The sequence below is a fragment of the Ascaphus truei genome, chromosome 7 (genome assembly GCF_040206685.1).
Source record: "Ascaphus truei isolate aAscTru1 chromosome 7, aAscTru1.hap1, whole genome shotgun sequence".
Taxonomy (NCBI): Eukaryota; Metazoa; Chordata; class Amphibia; order Anura; family Ascaphidae; genus Ascaphus; species Ascaphus truei.
The window spans coordinates 76,412,324-76,419,035 of record NC_134489.1 but is presented as its reverse complement, the minus strand read 5'-3'; the positions used below and the strand labels follow the sequence as shown (position 1 = coordinate 76,419,035).

Below are 6,712 nucleotides of genomic sequence, written 5' to 3'. Positions count from 1 at the left end.
GACTGAACTCCCACCTGTCCTAGGATGAATAATCTTCTCAGCTGTCACAAATCTATTTCTCAATTGAACAAAAAGCTGTTATAATTCATTTACCAGCTGCCTGCTACATGGGTCATCTTTTTACTATTTGTACAAACTGCCTCTACTTTGCTTTTTCATCCTAAGAATGTGCTTTATTGTTAAATCCTCCAGTGGGATTCTGTTTTTGGGGACAATAGTGATGCAAAAGCATTTTATTTTTTAACCCACTCCCATCTGGAAGCAAAACGGTTCCATTGAACATTTTGGTTTTGTTCCTTTCATTGCTTTATAAAGCATTTGGTTCAGTAAAGTAATTTGAAAAAAAAAAAAATGATGGAGAAGATGTTACATAATTTGAGTGGTTACATTTAAATTCAACTCCAGCATAGTTCGCTAAGAGGGACTGGGGCTTTAAAGGGATTGTGCAATTATGAGGTCTTTTTGTCACTTAAATATCTATTTCCACAGCTGCTTGTCACAATGTGAAGTAGCATTTTTTATGCTTAGTAAAAAGCTAGTGATTATTTGGATGCACAGCTGGTAATGTGTCTCCTGTACAGGAGAACAGCACTGTAGCACAAACAGGCAAGACTCGAGCAACATGTGTACTGTATGTCCTATTTTGTAAGCCCAAGTGCAGCCAAGCAGTGGAAACTGAAACTGACGGCTGCTCTTTTGGCTTGCTGCTTTAATGCGGCCTTGCAGGCTTCTAAACTTTGTCTTTCAAGCATAATGAACAGTAAAATTCCACTCTGAAAGTTAATTGTTTTCTATCATGTCAGTTATACAAAACAGGTTTGCGCCTGACTGATGCTCCTGGTAGTTCTATAAGGCTTATGAAGGTAATACAAAGGCTTGTCGGATACCGTGGTTACCTTTCTTCACAAAGAAGTCGGCCTGTGTCACGTGCCACTTGTGCAGAAAACTAGCTGATCAGCATTGTATTATTTTTCACACAGTTGGCTAAGAGGAAAAGTTAAAGCAGGCTGCAGTAGAAACGTGCATAGTACACTTTATGCAGTTTGTTACATGGATATTAGATAGACAGAAATAAGAGCATGTTAAAAATCTCCTTTCTACTAATGAAATTGTGTAAAGAATTCTTCCTGAACCCATCAAAGGTAGGTTATATTTTTACTGCTATTATTCCAGATACATGCTAACCCTTTAAGTATCTACTATTTTGAAAACTAGCAAAGATATAGATTACTAGACAATTACTAAACAAAGATATATTTTGTTTGCTCATTTTATAAACGTATTTACATATTTTATATTTAGGAGTATGTGTTATTACCGAATATAAGGTGCTAGATATTTTAATGTTGTCTCTAGGCAATTGCGGTAATTGTCTTACTGTATGTAACTCCCATTCCCCGGCTATGAATGGTGTCATAGCAGATGGGTTAGTGCTGGCTGGGAGTGGATACAAGTGCAGTATTGAAATATGATCCAGGAACTTTTATAAAAGAAAAAAAAGTGTATATTGTAGAGTTCACATACTGTATATTGACTTAGGGGGATACCTTGACAAAACACGTGACAAATAATACTTTCAGGGGATTCATCCTCCTCTAGTAAGCTCTGATCCTAGCAAGAGGAGGTACTTGACTTATGTTACCCCCGATGAATTGGGAACCTGTCAGTCGGGCAGATTCAAAGTGAGAAAAGGCTGCAGTATAGGCAACCCTATGAGTACAAAGTGTTCAGGCTGCGGTAGGGGCAACCCTATGGGAACAGGACAGTGTTGCATCTTTCTCCCACAAACTTAGGTTTCCAATCCTCTAGCACAGGGGAGTGCAAACTTTTGGCGCTGGGCCCCCTGCCTGCTCCCTCTCACTTCCCCCTTAACTTGTTTGGGGGCGTCAAATGACGCGGCGGGGTCATGTGATGTGACCCGTTGGCATGTAGACGGACGTGTGATGTCACTTCGCATGACACTGCGGCATCATTTGATGCCGCGTTGCCATAGCAACGCGTCACAGCAACTCTTATGAATCCCGGTTAGTGAGTTGCAGAGGCCCTACGCGATGCCCCGGCATTTAATTTCAATGCCTCGGGGAAGAGCGTGGGGCCTCTGCAACCGCCCGTGCCCCCGCCAAAAAAAATCCAGCACCCCCCACTTTGCACACCGCTGCTCTAGTAGGTGCTATCTTGAGAAGGGTCATGTTACTAACTTTAAAACAACAGAGTGAAACAACTTATCTAATTTCCTATCACTAACACTTAAACACTATTTACAGGACTTACAGTGAGGACCCCACTCAGAACTCTGAAGAACCTACTTCTAGAACAAAGGGTCGGGCATTATATATTCTTTGTACTTCCTATAATGACATCACTGGGTAGAAGGGGGAGGGGGGAACCCTGAGTGGTCCCACCCAGTTAAACCCTTAAAGCAATTAACCCATCTATAGAAATAGTAGCCATTCAAGAGGGGGAAAACATGTAGTTCAATGTAAGTCACATACATACTGTATATCTTTTATTATTGCACAATTTGTTATTTTTAGTTATAGTTTAATGCAATGATTATCAAAAGAGGGTTTGCGAGAGGTCTCCAAGGGGGTTGCAAAAAAAACTATGTAATGGTAGATCCCCTCATGGAGTCTATGTGGGGAATGTACACTAAGTAAGGCCTCAGTGAGCACCTTAGCATGGGTGACATAGCTATAAATTACAGGAGGAGCTTCCAAAATTGCTCCCTACAAAGTGGCAAGGCATTGTGGGGCTTGACTTTGGAAGCTCTGGCAGTCAGTCATTGGCAGCTATACCAGCCATGCTACCTGCACACACTGAGGTGCCGTTTGGGACCTTATTAAAGGGGTGTTCCCTTCACAAGTTCAGAACACTATACTGCCTGGGATCGGTCAGTAGGCAATAAGATTTATTAATTAGGGGCTCCGCTAAATATTTTCTTGCAGGCGGTGCACAATGTAAAAAAAAGGTTGGAAACCACGGATTTAATGCATAGTGGCTAATATTTTAACTTTCGAGCAGCATCCCCCCCTACTGTATTTCTCTTATTTCCCTGTGCTATTCTCAGCTCTTGCTTCAAAGCATTAAATTGTGCTTTTGATAATCAATATGGCTGCCAGGTCAGGCTCATCTCCACAAGCCACTAGAAAGACACAGCATCATTGGATTTCTATTGGTTGACTCCAGTGGCTATCTTCTTTGTTTTTATATATTACTGATAAAGAAAAGCTCTCTTAGGCTGCGTCCCCGTTGGCGCTGACCGCGCTCATGCTTGGGAGCGGTGACATCACCAACTCTCTTCAAGGACTTTCTAACTGAGTTTGTAGCTATCCACTGCTTCCGTTTGCTTTCAGGTTTCCTTCCAGTTCTCTCATTCATGCTCCGATCTTACTTTTATGCGCACATATCCTTCCTTTTTACCCTGTCCTTCTCCTAGGTGTTTCCCTTTACCTCTCATTTGTGCTATTGTTTGTCATTCTTGAAGACTGGAATGCCACATACTTTACTGGACTTAATGGAATAGCTAGCACCACCACAGCACAGTCAGCATCTTCAAGCATTTATACCTGTAGATTACCCTTTCATAGCTTTGTTACCAGCAGGAATCTACAGTATGAAGATATTTCTCTCTTCCAACAAGCATCCTCTCTCCTAGTTACGAGAGAATGAACAGTGACCTGTTTTGCCAGTTCTGGGCCAGGTGACTGAACGACTGTCACACTGTTTTTAGGAGTGTCCTGGTCAATTGGTGAGACTTCAGTATACAGTAGTTTAGCTCCTATAAAACGCTCAGGACTTACACAATAAAAAATGCCATCCTTGATGCTCTATTTACAAAAAAAAAAATAGAAATACTTAAAAACATATGTACCTCTGTTTCCCCCACTCCTAAGTGAGATCCGAGGGTGGGCTGTAAATAGCTACTGTGCTGCCCTTTACTTGTTGGCTCGCAGGAGCCTAAGCCTCCGCCGCTGGGAGCCTGGGGTGAATTACTCTTAGGCCTCGGGCATGGTCAGCGCTTAGGCGCTGAGGCACGCGCAAGCTTACCGGTGAGCCCCTGCAGCCGTAATGAGAGCGGCTTTAGCAGGGGCTCGCGCACGCTTCTGCGCGCTTGCAGAAGCATGTGTCTTAACAAATCTTTAGTTTCGGCGCTCACGGGAGTGCAGGGCCGGTCACGTGGGCGGTTCGCCCAATGAGGGCAAACCAGCTCCGTGACGTCATTGGCCCGCCCCCAGACACGCCCACGGACAGCGCGTGCTCTAAGGCCAGGGAAAGCACCCGCTTTCCCTCAGCCTCAGTGCGCCTCCGCACGGCTGCAGTCTCTATGGACTCAGCCTTACACTTACTATATGGTGCAGCACCTCCACCAGTGAGGGATCCCAGCAAAGTGGAAGCAACCCCTCACAGGACACTCTTACAATTAACACATACACATTAGTAAAAATAGAAAGGGCTTTACTGGTAGCATAACTATGCGCAGTGTTCGACAAATCACCCAAAAATCTACTCACCCACCCAAAAAATCTGCATGCCACCTAGTCCCGCCCCACAACCCCGCCCCTAGTCCCGCCCCCAACCCCACCCCTAGCCCCAACCCCAACCCCACCCCTAGTCCCACCCCCAACCCCGCTTTAAAATAAAATACATTTAATAAATTCCTAGTCAGAACAACATTCGTTTTTGACATAAATGTATTTATTGTATTACATTATACTACAATTAGTCCTTGTTACGTGTGTGTGTGTGTGTGTGTGTGTAAATGACGGATCTAGAAATAAAAGCCAGGTGTGAATGACTAGTTTCCTGAACCCCTTAACCATTGCCTGGATGTCCCCGCTTCACAATATCTAAAGCAGCAATCCCGCCTGGGATCTTACCTGACCCGCAGTCCCTCAATGTCCAGGTACCCTCATTCCCGCAATGTTATACATTGAGGGGATGTGTTCCCTACCTGCCTTCTGGGTTATGGGGGGTTACAATGTTTTCCATGTGAAGCTTGAGTCAGATCTGGAAGAAAGCAGTATAGGTTATTCCGGTGTAGTAGGGAAGTTAAGAAATATAGGGTAAATAAGAGATCCAGATCCAGAATGTGAGAGAGTAGGTGACTTGGTAGGTGACTGACTGACTGGGTGGGTGACTGACTGACTTGGTAGGTGACTGACTGACTGACTGGGTGGGTGACTGACTGGGTGGGTGACTGACTGACTGGGGCAGGGGTGACTGACTGACTGGGGCAGGGGTGACTGACTGACTGGGGCAGGGGTGACTGACTGACTGGGGCAGGGGTGACTGACTGGGGGGGTATATATATATATATATATATATATATATATATATATATATATATATATATATATATGTATATATATATATATGTGTATATATGTGTATATATATATATATATATATACACACACACACACACACACACACACACACACACACACACACACACACACACACACACACACTCCCATATATCTACACACACGCACACACACACACTCCCATATATACACACACACACACACACACACACACACACTCACTCACTCACTCTCCCATATATATACACACACACACACACACACACACACACTCACTCTCCCATATATACACACACACTCTCCCATATATACACACACACACACACACACTTTCTCTCTCTACACACACACAGGAGGGGGGGGGGGAAGGCCGCGACCAGCACCACCACGCTCCCCCACCTCCCCCCGCGCCCATCTCCTGCTCACGGGGACCTTGGGGGACATCCCCGCTTCCATCTCCCGCCATGCAGTCTGACACGGGAAGCGGGGACCTGAGGGGACAGTGGAGCACCAGAGCGGCTGGAGGCAGAGGGGGCCGCGGGTGTGAGTTCGGGAGGCAGAGGAGGCCGCGGGTGTGAGTTCGGGAGGCAGAGGGGGCCGCGGGTGTGAGTTCGGGAGGCAGAGGGGGCCGCGGGTGTGTGTTTGGGAGGCAGAGGGGGCTGTGGGTGTGTGTTCGGGAGGCAGAGAGGGCCGCGGGTGTGTGTTCGGGAGGCAGAGGGGGCCGCGGGTGTGTGTTCGGGAGGCAGAGGGGGCCGCGGGTGTGTGTTCGGGAGGCAGAGGGGGCTGCGGGTGTGTGTTCGGGAGGCAGAGGGGCCGCAGGTGTGAGTGCAGGGGGCATGGAAAGGCAGCAGGACGGAGGCAGAGGGGCCGCGGGGGTGAGTGCAGGGGGCATGGAGAGGCAGCAGGACAGAGGCAGAGGGGCCACGGGTGTGAGTGCAGGGGGCATGGAGAGGCAGCAGGACGGAGGCAAATAATACTTACCGTGTCCAACGATCTGGAAAAAGAATGGCTGCTCGTTGGGGGCGGACAAAGCCTGGGAGCGCGCACCAATCAGCTGTCAGGCAGGGGGAGTTTTTTTTTTTTTTTCAGCGCGAGCAGGGAAAATTTCAGCGCGAGCAGGAAAAATGAAAAAAAACAAACACGTGTGCTGCTTGGGCCAACATTTACTCGCCCGGAGGTTAAATCCACCCGCCCCGGGCATGTAAATGTATAGGATTGTCGAACACTGACTATGCGTAACACATCACATAACACTCTATATGGATCACTAATAATACAACTATCCTCCAGACCTCGCAGGGCCGTATCCCCACCTTGTTCTAATACTGTGTAACAGACAGAGAGTCTCCAAGAGTCCCACAATACCCCAAGGGTGTGACTGGTGT

At 46.6% G+C, this 6,712-nt stretch overlaps 1 protein-coding gene across 1 annotated transcript in view; it reads left to right on the top strand.

The window, feature by feature from the left end:
* The first annotated feature begins 851 nt into the window (after nt 1-851).
* MYO3B (myosin IIIB) overlaps nt 852-6,712 on the top strand; it is a 410,453-nt gene continuing 404,592 nt past the window's right edge. The window contains exon 1 of the mRNA XM_075609098.1: nt 852-1,142. The gene's annotated coding sequence lies outside the window, so the exon portion shown is untranslated. The remainder of the gene's footprint in view (nt 1,143-6,712) is intronic.